Source organism: Misgurnus anguillicaudatus, chromosome 16 (assembly GCF_027580225.2).
Source record: "Misgurnus anguillicaudatus chromosome 16, ASM2758022v2, whole genome shotgun sequence".
Lineage (NCBI taxonomy): Eukaryota > Metazoa > Chordata > Actinopteri > Cypriniformes > Cobitidae > Misgurnus > Misgurnus anguillicaudatus.
The window spans coordinates 10097420-10114130 of NC_073352.2; positions in this window are offsets into that span (position 1 = coordinate 10097420).

Below are 16711 nucleotides of genomic sequence, written 5' to 3' on the forward strand. Positions count from 1 at the left end.
GAATCAACTCGGATTTACAAGTCATTTCAACTTACAATTATTTATCTTGACTAGAGATGAGTTGTTATAACTACAGGTGAGTTGTTATAACTTATAAAATTAATTTGACTTTTTTTCAACTATATTTTATAAGTTGTGACAACTCATCTGTGTTGACATAACATGTAAATCTGAGTTGATTCAACAAAAAATTTTAAGGCAGCAAAGTATTTTTACAGTGCATGATCGAAAAATGACATTGTATGGTGCAATCGAAGGATTAAGAAGAAAAAAATTATTTGATTTCTAAATCTTTTTTATCAAAAGTTATAAGCAATAACATAAAGGGAAAACCTGGACTGTTGGTGGCGCTAGCGGGTTTGAGATAGAGATCCCAAATTTGCTGTGGCAAATTTACAGACTATTTTTATTTGTGTGCAAAACTTCATAATGGGGGTCTTCACCCCTTCTTACCTATATAAATATGGATAAATATTTGTAAATAAAAAGTGAGCCCTCAGTTCGATCAAGTAAACTATACATTTACAGTGGGTATAGAAAAGAATCACCCCCCTTTAAAATACTCACATTCTGTTGCTCTGCAGCCCGAACCGAAGACAGACAAAAGCGATCTCTGTTCCATTCAGCTGTATTTACAACTTATAACATCCAAGCGAAAGATATAATACCAACTTGTCAGGAAAAAAAAAAACAAAATAAAAAACAGAATCACTGAGTTGGAAAAAGGATCACCCCCCTCCTAAAAATGACTTGTAAACCCAACCAGTTGTAATTAATCACCTTCTCAATAGCACACAAAGCCAATTGACTTTCAACTGTGATCAGCTGTCGTCATTTTTATTAGCTCAGCATGAAACAAGCTTTTCCTGAAGCATTTCAGTCCTTGGTAGTGCAACTGAAGAAAACAATCAACTATGGGTGGCAAGGCATTGTCAAAAGATCTCCGGGATAAAGTTGTGGAGAGGCACAAGTCAGGAGATGGATACAAAAACATCTCAAAGGCTTTATCAGTGCCTAGAAGCACAGTGAAGTCTATTATTAAGAAGTGGAAGGTATTTGGTACAACACAGACCCTCCCTGGGTCAGGACATCGCTCCAAACTGGATGAAAGAGCCAGGAGGAAACTGGTCAGAGAGCCTACCAAGAGGCCTACAGAAACTCTGAAGCAGTTGCAGGAATTCATGACAAAGACTGGTCATTGTGTGCATGTGACAACAATATCACAAATTCTCCACAAATGTGGCTTGTATGGGAGGGTTGCAAGAAAAAAGGCCACATGCAGTCACGACTGAGCTTTGCCAAAACGCACCTTGAAGATTCTAAGGCCACGTGGAAAAAGGTGTTATGGTCAGATGAGACTAAAATTGAATTATTTGGCCTCAACGCCAAACGATATGTCTGGCGAAAATCCAATACAGCTCACCATCCCTACAGTAAAGCATGGAGGTGGTAACATCATGTTATGTGGTTGTTTCTCTGCAGCAGGGACTGGAGAACTTGTCAGGATAGAAGGAAAAATGGATGGGGCAAAATACCGTCAAATTCTTGAGGAAAATCTGCTGCTCTCTGCCAGAAAGTTGTCAATAAGAAGAAGATTTACCTTCCAACATGACAATGACCCAAAGCACACAGCAAAACTGACCACACAGTGGTTGAAGGACAAAAAGGTGAATGTCCTTGCATGGCCTAGTCAGAGCCCAGACTTAAACCCCAAATTTGCGGAATGACTTGAAGACAGCAGTCCACAAACGGTCACCATAAAATTTAACTGAATTGGAGCGGTTCTGCAAAGAAGAGTGGTCAAATATTGCAACGTCTAGATGTGCAAAGTTAGTATAGACATATCCCAACAGACTAAAGGCTGTAATTAAAGCAAAAGGTGGCTCAACAAAATACTGAAACAAGGGGGTGATTCTTTTTCCAACTCAGTGATTATGTTTTTTTATAATTTTTTTCTGATATGTCGGAGCCAAATCTCTCACTTGGATGACATAAGTTACACTGAGTAAATACAGCTGAACGAAACAAAAACCGTGTCCGTCTTCAATTCAGGCTGCAAAGCAACAAAATTTGATTTTTTTAAAGGGGGGTGATTCTTTTCTATACCCACTGTATGTCTCATGTTTGGTACAATGTCTGTTGTAGGAGGAATATCAGCTTACAATGCAGGTGTGAAGAATGTGCGCTCATATGAGCGCATGGACATCGGCACCACAGGAAACGACTACGCTAATGATGTTGTTGCCAGAGCCCAGTGGTATAAAAGCAAAGGTTATTAAACAACTACTGGCCTGAATCATCTGTTTGAATAAATAACAACTTGATTATGCATTAAATATTCTGTTATGGTAAAAAATTGTATATGTAATGTAGCAGATGTTATTAATCAGTTGAATCCTACTTGTTTGTTTTTCTATAATCATTATTTTAAAAATACTTTGATTTTAACATTTTTAAATTCTAGCAGTCTTAAGTAAACATTTTAAGTGTATTAGTTTTTAGTCAGCACATTTAAGCAATTTTGTGTGATTAAGCCTTGTGAGTTTTTATTTGCTTTCTCTTTTTATACATCTCTCTTTTTATTACTTTTTTTAACGTTGTCCTCCAGCCTGTGAAAAGAGCTGGAGTCTTTATAGATATATAAGTAATAAATCTGCATACGTGATTCATGGACTGTGTCCACTTTTTCCAAGACTCTTGTTTAATTTGTGAAAAGCATTGTGATTCATTACTGTTACTCAAAAACAAAATACAAGTTTATGTCATTTGAAGTAATTGTGCTTACTTTCAGATATAAGACAGAAATGCCTTATATCCCTGGATCTGACTATAGACCACTAGGTCCCTACACTAATTATCTAAAAGAGTTTGCCGATTTCCTCTTGGGCCTATAGACCTTTTGCGTGTTTGCAAACAGAGATTACTTTTTTGTGGGCGGAGCCCAACTGGTGGCAGAAAGTGAATGCTTCTCAATAGCTGTGTGAAGTGTTTTAGCGTTAAACTGTGATTTTTATGGATCCGGTGTTGTGTAGAAGTTTGTTTCCCCTATTTTTTTAAGAGTAATGTTTCTTATAACGTTTTCACCAGGTTACGTTTATTTTTTAAATAAATTAAAAGTTTAAATGGCTTGGCAACTGATATGTGTGCATGTATGTAATGTATATGTATTGTTCTTTATTGGTAAATCAATTATTTTTACAGTATGAATCACTGAAGTACTTATAAGATCAATACTATCATGTATTCTGTATAATATGATTTATTAAATATTTCATTATTTCCTGTTTTCAATTTCTTCCTTATATTTTGATCTAAAACTATTATGTTTACATACAAATTAATTTGTATAGGCCTGTTTAAATATTATTAACACTTTACATTTTGTGTGTGTGTGTGTGTGTGTGTGTGTGCTATATGTTTATATATTTATTACTAAACATCATAATTTACAACAAGAATGACTCGGGCAGAACTTCAGGAAGACCTTGCATCAGCAGTAGGGCTGTCAAAAATGCTAAAAAATGACGTTCGAATATTCTCCCTAAAAAACCCACGAATATTCGAACAATTCGAATATCTGGTTGCCCATTTTTTCAACGACGTTAACGACGTTTAATGACGCATTACGTCAATAACAGGACAAATTAATATAAAGAGACATAACTACTTCTATAGGTAGTCTGTTTAAGTTTAAACAACGTATATTACATACACAAAACAAGTAAATCAAGAGACATCAAAGTGATATGGTACCTCGGTTACATTGCTTGACAAAACTCCCTGAAGCCTGCTCCATCCACGACACTGATCGGTCTCATGTCCTTACAAATGAACGAAATTAATTATGACCTCTTGTCGTGTTGCAGACAAATAGCTTGTGGCGGGCGATGCAAAGTTAAGACATGACTGTTTAGCTGGAGTTCCACATTGTGGAGTGACAACCGCATTTAAATGTGAAGATTGACACGGAGATAACCATAGCAACGGCCTTCCGTCTCACGTGCTTATCACTCACAGCTTTGATGAAAATTATGTTTTGCAATAAACCTCCGTCGTGTCGTTGTGTATTGTACGCATTTGTGAGGCTGCACGCTCTTGCAGTGTTGCCAGGTCCTCGTCTTTGTTGTACTCGCATACCATTTTAGCGCTTAACCGTTTATAGCTTTTGGCTCATGAAGCGATCAAGTTTTTGGTGTTGTTAAAATGTGAAGGTGCCAGTCCGAATATTTTGATCTTTGAGTTAAAGCGTTTGGATTTATTTTTGTTTATTATTGGATTTTTCTTGTTTGCTGTTTTTTTAGTGCAAGATCTGGCAACACTGCGCAGCAAACGCTTGTGCCTCTGTCATTCTCTGTATCGCGCATACAGAAGACTTTTTTTGTAATAATTTATTTCTTCAGAAGAGAGACCTGTCATGTCCATGATGCACGTTTAAACACTTTATTAACTACTAGTTGTTCAGTTCGGTTATGTAGGCTACACACTATGCAAAGTTTCTGTAAACGCGGTTGTCACTGCAGTTTGCAATGCGGGAGTTAATGCGGTTGTAGAATGCGATTGTCAGTCCCGTAAATGACTGAAGTGTGTGTGTACAGAACAGGATTAAGCATTAAAAGTTGAAGTGACAAACAAATTAATATGCAGTGTGTACAAGATGCCATGCTCATTTGGGTGCACATTTTCATGATGTGACATCATGTTGCTAGTGGTCGAATGGTATGCTAACAACTTTATCTCGCGGCTCAACAATTTTACATCCTACCGACCAAAATCCAAAGTACTTCCAGGCATAGCTTTTTAGATTTTTGGGGGTTAAAATCGCTTTCTCTGCTGCGGTCGACTTTCTGCCATCTTCCATGCAAGACGCGTCAACTTTTAACCGTGACAGACAGTGTGACTACTGTGACCTGTCCCTGAACCAGGCGCATTAGTGCGCCCACTCACAAAGCAGACAGCCACGCCTCTACCGCAGGCTTTAAAATAAATAAAAATTTATTCGAATATTAATTTTCATATTCGAAATTCGTTTTTTTCCCACTATTCGAATATATATTCGAATTTAGAATATTCGTTGACAGCCCTAATCAGCAGATACTGTTGTTTCAAAGAAAACTATAAGCAATGCACTGAACCGCCATGGCATCCATGCACGCTCACCACGCAAGACTCCATTGCTGAACAAACAGCATGTTGAGGCTCAGTTAAAATTTGCGAAAGAGCATTTAAAGTGGATTTGAACATTTGAGTCTGTGGATTATTGGGAGACTATAACATGGTCTGATGAAAGCAAAATTGAACTTTTTGGCAGTCATTCTACACACCATGTTTGGAGAAGAAATGGCACTGTCCACCACCCAAGAAGACCATACCAACAGTTATGTTTAGGGGTGGAGGCATCATGGTTTGGGGATGCTTTTCAGCAAGAGGTACTGGCAGACTTCATATTATTGAAGGCAGGAAGAATGGAGAAATGTACCAAGACATTCTGAAAAAAATCTGCTGCCATCTACCAGAAAGCTGAAAATGAAAAGAGGGTGGACAAACACAAGGCCAAGGAAACAATGAAGTGGGTTTAAAGAAAGAAAATCAAGTTGCTTGAATGGCCCAGTCAATCAACTGACCTAAATCCCATAGAAAATCTATGGAGAGAACTGAAGATGAAAGTTCATAAAAGAGGCTCAAGGAACATTCAAGATTAAGGGTGTTTTCACATATACACTGTTTAGGTCGGCCCAAATGACGTGTCGCTCCGAGTACGGTGCGTTTGGGTCAGTGTGAACACAACAACCGCACTCGAGTGCGCACTAAACGGCCGCTCCGAGACCGCTCTAAACAGGTGGTCTCGGAGCGGCTGTTGCCGAACTCTGGGGCGACCCACCTGTGGTGTGAACACTGCCGGACCTCGGACCGAACCAAATACAGGAAGTTCTCCACATGTTTGAGCCACTGGGCTTCCGTTGTGACGTGAGCCGGGTGTTATATTGTGGGTTAACAACAAACAAGCCAATCTAGTCCGTTGCAGAGAGATTCGCTGTCTCCTTTACGTTTGAGCTGATGATTTTATAAATGCATAGCTGTCCTCCACACACAAATAGTGACATTACGGGCTTTTTAGCAAACGGCTCCATGAGAAAGGCTTTAATAGAACAGCTACGCAATTTCGCGTTAAAGCAAAGAAACTTCGCAAAGACGTGCATCGTTTATCTCCACATCTTGATAGCTGCGCTCTCCCTGTCAGGCTGGTTGTCGTGGGGGGTGGTCATGAGACGGTAAGAGCTGTCAGAGACCAATGACAGCGCTGACCGTTGTCACATGGCGTACGGTGCGGCATTTCGAGTAAAGTAAAAAATATATATATGTGAACACAGACCGCACTAACTGAAAAATGATACAATGTATTTTGGTGCGCTCCGAGGCCGCACCACGGTGCGCACCAACATATGTGAAAACAACCTAAAAGTCCATTTGTATGAAAGAATGGACCAGAATCACTCCTGAGCAATGCAGATGACTGGTTTCTCCATACAAGAGGCATCTAGAAGCTGTAATCACCAACAAAGGCTTTTCTACAAAGTATTAAATAAAGTGTGTTCAATACTTATTCCCTGTGTCAGTTCACTTAATTTATTATGACCCAACTTCTATACTTAAATGTTCTGATTTCTTTGTATTAATTCAATATTTTGCTTTATGGATACATATGGTGGAAATTTTGTGTCAGTAGAACACTTAGAAATCCACTTACTGATAAAAATGATGATGTGTCTCATATACTTATTTTCCCACTGTATTTTTTTTCAGTTTCTGGTTCAAATCTCATGGCCCACGGGCTGTGACTGTGGTGCCTTTGAGAAATGCACCTTCCCTAACCAGAGGAACATATATAATTGTAAAAAGTAGACAATAAGGAATAAAAATGACAATAAACATTTCATTACATTATTAACATTACAAAAAGTCTTACATTACAAAATCAATAAAGTAAAATAAATGTAGTATACATTAGCTCTTGCAGCATCTGTCACGGTAGGAAAATCCATTGTTTCCTCTGTGTCGTGTGTGTGTGTGTGTGTGTGTGTGTGTTTGTTTACTTCACCGCTCTGCCATGTGCTCTTCAGGCTGATGCCGCTCACCTGTGTGTTGATTGTCTCGCTCCAGCTGATCATCATTACATCTCCTCCATAAATACTCATATGACTCTCTGTTCCCTGCCAGATGATCACTCTCTGTTTGGTCCTCCTGTTGTGTGGTTCTTCGTCTCTGTTAGTGGTGGGCAGAGCGAGGCTTCGTGAAACACTGAAACAGTTGAATCAGTTGTGCCGTATGTTTCGAGGCTTCGAAACATCAATCCGAAACCGCCTCCACAGTGACACCTAGCGGTCGTTTGCATGTCTTTACATGAAGCAGCCTTAACAAGATTTTAGATGAGCGCTGACAAATTGTATCTCACATGTTGTTTGATTGACACACAAGTGATAGGATGGGAGAGTGGATAGTGCTCTCGACTCTCATGCATAGGTCGTAGGATCGAACCCGGGAAATGCATGCGCTACGTCATCATAATAAAATTCTTTTTGTTGTTGTTTTAACATCTGTTTGACAACTACATGAGCTTTTAGGCTCACAATTGTCGATAACTATAGTCTATTCGGGTCTATTTAATAAAAAAAATGGAATAGAGATATACCAAATAAATAATAAGAGATTCATAAAATATATCAAGCCATAATATGCCACATTGTTTACATATAAAGATCTTTATTCAAATATATAAATTGTTCTGTGTTGATAAACTAAACCAGCTTCTTTTTTACATATAATTTCTCCAGCCTTTGAAAACATTCTCACACAAGGGACACTTGTTGCTGACATGCATTTTTTTGTAAGTGTTACATACATATGAGGAAAAATTACTTCTTTTCAGTAATTTATAGTATTTGATCTTGCCAAAAAGGCATTTATGAGGTATTGTTAGATTGTTTCCTACCCTGTCAGTTCAAGATTCGACAGGTACGCCACCTTTCGAAATACTTGTGAAATGCACCGCTTGGTGTTTCGAATCACTTCATCACGTGACATGGGTGTTTCGAATCACATTTCGGAGCAGTGTTTCGAAACATTTACGCTTCGGGATCTCGACACAGTGTCGAAACGTCAGTTTCGCGGGAGCCATCCCTAGTCTCTGTTTGGATTACGAGTTCGCTTTGTGGATTGTTTATTGTCGTCGTCGACTCCGTGTGGATGTTCCGTGTACCAGTTTGGATTTAACCACTGCTCACCACTCCACCAACGTCGCACTTAAACATCTACCACCGTAGTTCTCGTCACCATTGCCAACAACACCGGACATTTCCTGCCTGAGCATTTATTCTGTCTTCTCTCTCTTTGTTTATTCAATAAACATTGTTATTTTATCTGCTATTGCTTCCGCTCAGTTCGTGTCATTACAGCATCTGTTTACTGCAGCCTTGATCAAGCTTTTTTGATACCTACAAGGAAATAAAAAACCCTTTAATTTGCCATGCAAAATCTAATATGTTAACCAGGGTGTAACAAAGAAAAACAGAACAAATAATAGCACACATACAGTCTTTACTAGGAAATCCATCCTGGCAATTTTCCAGTAGCCTATGTGCGAAGTTATAATCTCGTCCCCTTGGAATTATTAGGTTCTATCTGATATTTTTATCAAAATTGAGTTATTCACATATTCTTACTCTTTGACAACTTATTTACATTGTGATGTTTTTTTAAAGTTATGTACATTTTGGGACATTTTATTAAAAAAACAAAAAGGTTCTATCTACAAAGTCGAACTCTAAGTTGGCTCTATAAGGTTCTATCTGCGTGAGCTAATTAGCACTTCGAATGCACAGAAGAGGACCAATCAGGATCAACTTTATGAGATGGTTTCTCGGACAGGGATTAGCTTAAATCAGAATTAGACCTTAGTTTCATTAGGAAATATTTAACAAACATGCCTTACTAAAAGCATTACTTGTGTGCATTTTTAAGGGCAAAACAAAGGCACTGATGTATTTTAAAATATGTCAGTGCAAGTTGTTTTCAGTTTGGACAGCTCTTACATTTATTTTAGTCTAGGACTAGTCTAATCCCTGTCCGGGAAACCGTCCCTATATGTCGTGTTGCCGGCTTTTTCCTTGACAACAGGAAAAATCACAGACACCCAATATCTGTGAGGATTATGCCGCGCAACGCAAAATCGACAAAAAAAGATTCCTGACAAGTTCACCCTACTGTTAAAGCCAGCTTAAGCTGGTGAGTTGGTTTTAGCTGGTCTCCCAGCTTGGTTTTTGCTGTTATTGCTGGTGTAGCAAGCTGGTCTAGCTGTCTTTTGGTCACTTTTTAATCTTGTCTAGCTGTGTTTTGGTCACTTTTTAAGCTGGTCTAGCTGTGTTTTGGTCACTTTTAAGCTGGTCTGGCTGTGTTTTGGTCACTTTTTAAGCTGGTCTAGCTGTGTTTTGGTCACTTTTTAAGCTGGTCTAGCTGTGTTTTGGTCACTTTTTAAGCTGGTCTAGCTGTATTTTGGTCAGTTTTTAAGTTGGTCTAGCTGGACTTATCTGGTCATGCTGGAAGACCAGCTGACCCACCAGCTTGACCAGCTTTGCCAGGCTGGTTGGACCAGCTTACACCAGGTACTGCCACCTTAAACCAGCTAAAACCAGCTACCAGCTTATGCTGGTCTTTGCTGGATTATTCAGTAGGGGCAGTCTTTTTTTAGGTCTTGCTGAGGAGATTGTTTTCATAGTTAGACACCACACTAGCCAGCAGTGCTAGCTTCTAAGTTCCTGATATTAAGAGGCAAGCACTAAGATAAAAAAAAACAGAAAAAACAAACTAACCTATCCTACCCAAAAAAAGTGTGTTTACATTAAGTTATGATCGTTATGTCAAAACATAAACATGTGAAAGGTTGTTAAAGCAGTTACCTCAGTATTAAAATGATTTCAGAATGATTGTAGCCTGTAGCTGCTCAACCCTACTGAAAAATCCAGCAAAGACCAGGATACGCTGGTAGTTGGTTTTAGCTGGTTTAAGGTGGCAGTAGCTAAGTCCAGCTAGACCAGCTTAAAAAGTGACCAAAACACAGCTAGACCAACTTACTACACCAGCAATACCTGCTAAAACCAAGATGGGAGACCTGCTAAAACCAAGTTTTGAGACCAGCTAAAACCAGCTCACCAGCTGTTATGTTGGTCTTAGCTGGATTTTTCAGTAGGGAATAGTATAACATGCTAAAACAAAATTGTCTATTTTTGTAATGAACCCGACATATACAGGAGGATGGTAGAGAAACTGAGGCAGAAGAGGGAAGAAGCAGTGTTGTAAAAGAGCAATGTAAAATCAGACTTTTAGAGATAAAAGTGCTAAAAATAAAAATATTAAATATCATAGAAAGGATTAAAATGTTACTTTCTAACACATGTTGAAAAATTGTTACAACATTAATTTTATATTTAATGTTTAAATAATGTTTTGGCAGATAGAACCTTATAATTCTTAGCGAAAAGTGTTGTTTTAGAATTAGAAGGTTCTATCTGCATTTGACCCCTTCCAAAAATCCACATTTAGAAATTTGATAGGATTTTGATATTGTATATTTAGAATGCATTTAGGGTCCCTGTTATTTTCATGTTTGAAGGAAACTTCTTCCCCATGTAAGTTTTCCTATATGTAATGCAAAAACTTTGAAGCTCAATATCTCAAAACTGCCCAGAACGCAGATAGAACCCTATAATTCCAAAGGGACGATATTACCAGTACTGCTATGAACAGAAAATTCACTTAGAATGAAAAGTCTGTTCAATTAACTTAATTCAGTTAAGAATTATTTTCGAGTCTGCAACACCAGGGCCAATCTAGCAGGCGTACAATTATGTTGACATTTTCATGTGCTTTGATTATAAGGTCAAAGAACGTACAACCAATTTCCATTTAATTAAAAGTTCAGTTATACACTACCAGCCCAGGCGCGGAGCTATGGGCGGGCCTGGGCGGGCCTGGGCCCGCCCAGATTGACAGCTGGCCCGCCCAATCAGAAATGTAAAAAATACTACTGTGTATAGTTAGACATGTATACTACTTTATGTGGTGTAATTTATCTATTGCATGTAAACAGTAAAATTATAAGTAAGCCTGATAACTATTTAAAAACTATTAAAGCAGTTGAATGTTGCGTTATAATGAAATATTCCCGAGCAGCTTTCAGCCATGATTGAATTGAATTGAATTGAATTGAAATTTATTTGACAGAATTTCATAAAAATGTATAAAATAACAATTATCCCATACACTTAAAAAAACTGCCGAGGATATAGACACAAAAAAGCCTAAGGCTTATTTCCATTGTGGTCCTCGCTGTAAATAAAGCATATAGGCAATTAGCAGAAATAATGCAAAACCCCACAGATGACAGAGACTACAAACGTTTCTCCTAAGTTCACTTTACATCATATACAATAACACTGCAAACATTAACACATTTGTCATACAGTATCTTCCATCAACCACTTTTTCAATACCCTTTTAAAATGCTTCAGCTCTGTTATGTTCTTTATAGATGTAGACAGTTTATTCCATGCCATAGCACTAGTATATAAAAATGAATTTTTCCCTACTAAACTTTTAAATCCACAAGGATATATGTTAAAATCCCTGCCCCTAGTATTGTATAGATGTTGGGTTCTCACCATATTATAATAATTTACTAAATATTTTGGAACCATATTATTTAAAATTTTACGCGACATACCCAATTTTAAAAATATCACTCTTTTTTCGACATTCAGAAGACCCAACTCTTTAAAACAATCATTATTTATGTGTGTACGCGGGTGCATTTTTAGGATTGTTCTGACTAATTTGTTTTGAGACTTTTGTAATTTATTTTTCCATCTCTGTGAACAACTACTGTACCAAAATGATGATGCATAATCAAAATGAGGTTGTACCAAAGCATTTGCCAATAATCTTAAAGAATAAGTGTCCAGTAAGTTAGCTTGCCTAGCTAAAAACTTCACCTTCCCACAAATCTTTGCAATCATTTTACTAGCCATATAATCACCTGTTAGTTTATTATCTATAAAGCAGCCCAAATATTGTACTACACTTTTTGACTCCAAAATCATGTCGTTACTTTTAACTACAAAACTACCCTGTTTATTTAATTTCATTTTGGAAGCAAAAAGAATAGCTTCCGTTTTACCTAAGTGTAAAAATAACTTATTATCTAAAAACCATTTTGAAATCTCCTCTAACTGTAAAGACATTGTTTTCTCCACCATCTCTTTATCTCGATGGGCAACCACAATTGCTACATCGTCAGCATAAAGAAAGAGTTCCTCAGGACACGCTACCTTTAAATCATTTATGTATAAAAGGAAAAACAACGGTCCTAATAGGCTCCCCTGAGGCACACCACAATTAATAAATAAGGGATCGGATAATGTACCCTTAATATCAACTTGTTGCTTCCTATCTTTTAAATAAGATTGAACCCACTTAAGAGAATTTTTATCAAACCCAATTGCCTTTAATTTGTATATTAAAATTTCATGATCTATGGTATCAAAAGCCTTCTGCAGGTCCAGCATAACCATCCCACAGAAGTCTCCTTTATCTACTGCTTTCCTTATGCTGTCAGTCAGATGTATTATACAGGTTTCACTTTGAGAACTTTTTTTGCAAGCAAGTAGAAAACGTATTTTGAATAACAACACGTTATAAATATGTGCTGCGCGCTTTCCTCTCAATAACATAAACACACAACAAATATGACAGCGGGGTAAAAAATAGAAAGAAAACATCTGATCATAGTGATGTTGCTTGATATAGCGATATAGCAGCACTATAAGTCACGCCACGTTTATTGCTACACTTTATACAATATAGCCTATTGCTTTTAAGCAACAAATAGCCTATCATAACAACCTATAAGCCTACTGTGTAATTGAGACATTAATTTAAGAAATGCATTAAAGCAGAAAGACGTGTAGGCTGCGGAAATATAGTGGGTTCACTTCAATCCACACCACAGACGTTCTTGGTTTGCTTCTTCTTTATTAAATCGAGGCAATTGTTTGATCAAACAATGATTAATATTAAGATACAATTTATACAAAACGAAATTCACTTTAAAGAAAGTCTTTCTACAAAACAAACCTCGCAAAATCGCTTGCCCGACGTCCATTACGGGCTATGGCGAATTCCTGTCGGGCTAAAAAAAAATGATGCGCCTTGGCCGTCGGGCGGAGGACAAAATATTGTAATGTGTTTGCATTCTCTCAGATTTAGTTAGGTAATTATGTTGTATGTAATTCGGCGTCATCTTGTTAGCCATTACTATCCTCACTAACAAGTGAAACTGCCAGGAAATGAAGTGAAAGCATTAAATCCATTATTCCTTTCATTCACGTCTGATATGCGCGCTCCTCGGCTCCGCTCTTCACGAGTAGGCTTGCTCTTGTGCTCATCAAAAAGCATATTAAATGTTTATTTATTTGTCATTTCGTCTAACATTATTCTAGCAATTCCCTTTTTCTTTCTTTCTTTAGTAAGTTAACTTAAATATGTGAGAACGAAAATATATTTTTAGTGATTTGCATGAAGAGAATATGATGTTAGAAGCTTCATTTTAAGCATTTAGTAGCCGTATTTATTTAAACACTTTAATAGGTTATTTAAAAAAGTATAAGGTTTTTTGGGGTTCATTTATATTTCCTGTCACTGTGTGCAGGTTCTTTTTTTGTAGGCTATGAGAGCCCAATATTTTTTTTACCAAAAAGGCTTAATAAATGTCACGTTGCATTACAATTTAAAGTATCAATAATGTCAAAAATGTGACGTGCAGTTCGGGTGTGTGTGTATGCTGTTTAAATTAGTGTTCTGAAGTTTTGACGAATTTTATAGACTTGTTATAGTTTCTTATCCAAAAGTGACACCCATAGATTCAGGCCCACCCGGACTTAATCCATGCCCACCAATATGTCACGTTCTGCATCCGCCACTGTACCAGCCAAAAGTATCTAATGTAGAGCAGTACACTCTCAAGAAAAAAAGGTACATGAAAGTACAAACGTTATCACTGGGGTGGTATAACAGTATGAATGTAAAGGGTATTTAACCCGAGACACCTGTGATTGTGGACTGGAATCTGATGTTAAATGGCATTCATTCTTGATGTATATCTGTCGGTGATGCAGTGATCTGGTATACTGCGTTTCTATAATATTAATTGTTTATATAGCTGTAGCGTCATAATGGTGATATGAAGAGGTGGATTACTTCAGGTAGGACACCACTGAATGCCTAGATGTAAATACACAGCCGGCCACTGGGTCAATGCAATGTCATATCAAAGATACTGGATATAACAAGATTGAGCACTCCTATTACTATTAAAAGGCAATGCAATGTGCTCTGGTGCAGTGTTGGGTAACTTACTCAAAAAAAGTAATTAATTACTAGTTACTAATTATATCTTCAATCATGTAATTAGATTACTTAAGAAATTACTCTCTCAAAAAAGTATTTAATTACTTATTTACTAATTACTTTCTAAATCCTATTTAGTACATGATACAAGGATAGGCTTGAAATGGCTCGAAGAAATAATTAAAGTACATCAATTATTCTGGTCCCGCTTTAGTGTCCAATTCTCTCTTTTAACTAACTATTAAGTACTTTTGCCTCAATATACTCCAACTACTGCTTATTAATACTGAAGAAGTTGTTAATTTTAAGTATTGGTAGAAATGGGAAGGGTTAAGGAAGTAGAATAAGATTTTGCAGAATCAGGCATTATTATGTGCTTTTAAGTATTAAAAAACAGCCAGCATCTCATTAATGGTAATATTCAACCAGTTAATAGTGATAATTGTAAACTTAAACCATGTTAAATCCATTATTGTATTATAGTATACATAATTGTTTTAGAGTCCATACACAGTATCTAGTTACATCAGAAGTTATAAAATAAGAGTAAAATAAGAGTAATCCCTTACTTTACTTTTTAATGTAAAAGTAATTAAATTACAGTAACTAATTACTTAGTAACTAGTTACACCCAACACTGCTCTGGTGACAAAAGTCCCACTTTCCAGTAAAAAAACAAGCATCAATCAATATACAGGCCTATCAATGATTCTCTGGAGGAGGGGCTCTGTATACAAAGTCATGTGAGGTGCTTGCCAACCTCTGAAGCTGAAGCCAAACCTAAAGCTATAACCCAAAGATCATTTCTACTCGATTCTGAACACACTAATAGGCATCTGTTTTTAGTGTTTGGGGTTTTCAGAGATGTATCTGTCATCAGATAACTATCCTTGATCATTTAGGGTAATCTGATGGAGGCAGGATCCAGACTGGAATCTTATGCCTATGTCCCTAAATACCAGTATCATATGAGGAACAGGTCAGCCGCGTCACTACAGTCACCTGACTTCACGCGGTTCACAACAGAACCGAAAGAGAAGACCATGCTGAATAAAGTCGTAATTCTTGCTATTTTTAGACCAAAATGTATTTTCGACAGATTCTAACTGACCCACTGATGTCACATGGACTACTTTCATGATGTTTTTATTACCTTTCCTTTTCAATGGAGGAGACAGAAAGCTCTCGGACTAAATCTAACATTAAAACATCTTAACTCATTCATGAGTTATGAGTTAATATTTAACTAATAAATATGCCTTTCTGGACGAATTTCAAAGTGAAAGTGTAATACCGCTTTTATCCACTAGCCGAATTAATCAAAAACGGAAGTTAAAAAGATTTAATGATTTATTTTAACTGCCTTTATGTTTGATAGTCATTCTGAGTCTGATCTCTAACATAAATTCCTTTACAAAAACGCAATTTTTTAAGCTTTTTGCTCAAAATGTTGTATTTTTGAAGAGAAATATCCATATTTCAGTGGTTAAATTAAGTGGAAAAAGTAAATATATAATGAAACGTTTTTCCCCCATTTTGTTTGTTTGTTTGTTTGTTTATTGTTTGTTTGAAAGCAGAGGATGTGTTCTTTAATTTGATATAATTTGTATGTTTATATATTTATAGAAGATAATTTTTCCTGCAAGGAATTTTGTGAAACTTTTGTTAAAATCACAAAAATGCAGGTGGGCAACTTTTCTCAAAAAGGCTGGCGGTGAATGAGTTAAACTATGTTCCGAAGATGAACGGAGGTCTTCTGAGTTTAGAACAACATAAGGGTAAGTCATTAATTACATTATTTTCATTTTTGGGTGAACTATCCTTATTTAGCAGTCACGCTGTTCCCTTTGGGGGCGGGGGCGAAAACACAAGCCACTTATACAGTATGTAAATACACACAGACAATGACGCACCCCCGCTGCACGCTAGAATCTCCTGAAAAACAAGCCGATTTCAACCACAAAATGTATGCTTTCAAATATACAATTTAAATATACATTGCATCACAGGCAGATACACAGCAAGAATGAATGCCATTTAACATCAGATTCCAGTGCACAATCACAGGTGTCTCGGGTCATATACCCTTTACATTCATATTGTTATACCACCCCAGTGATAACGTTTGTACTTTCATGTACCTTTTTTCTTGAGAGTGTACTGCTATATATTAGATACTTTTGGCTGGTAGTGTATAACTGAACTTTTAATTAAATGGAAATTGGTTGTACGTTCTTTGACCTTATAATCAAAGCAC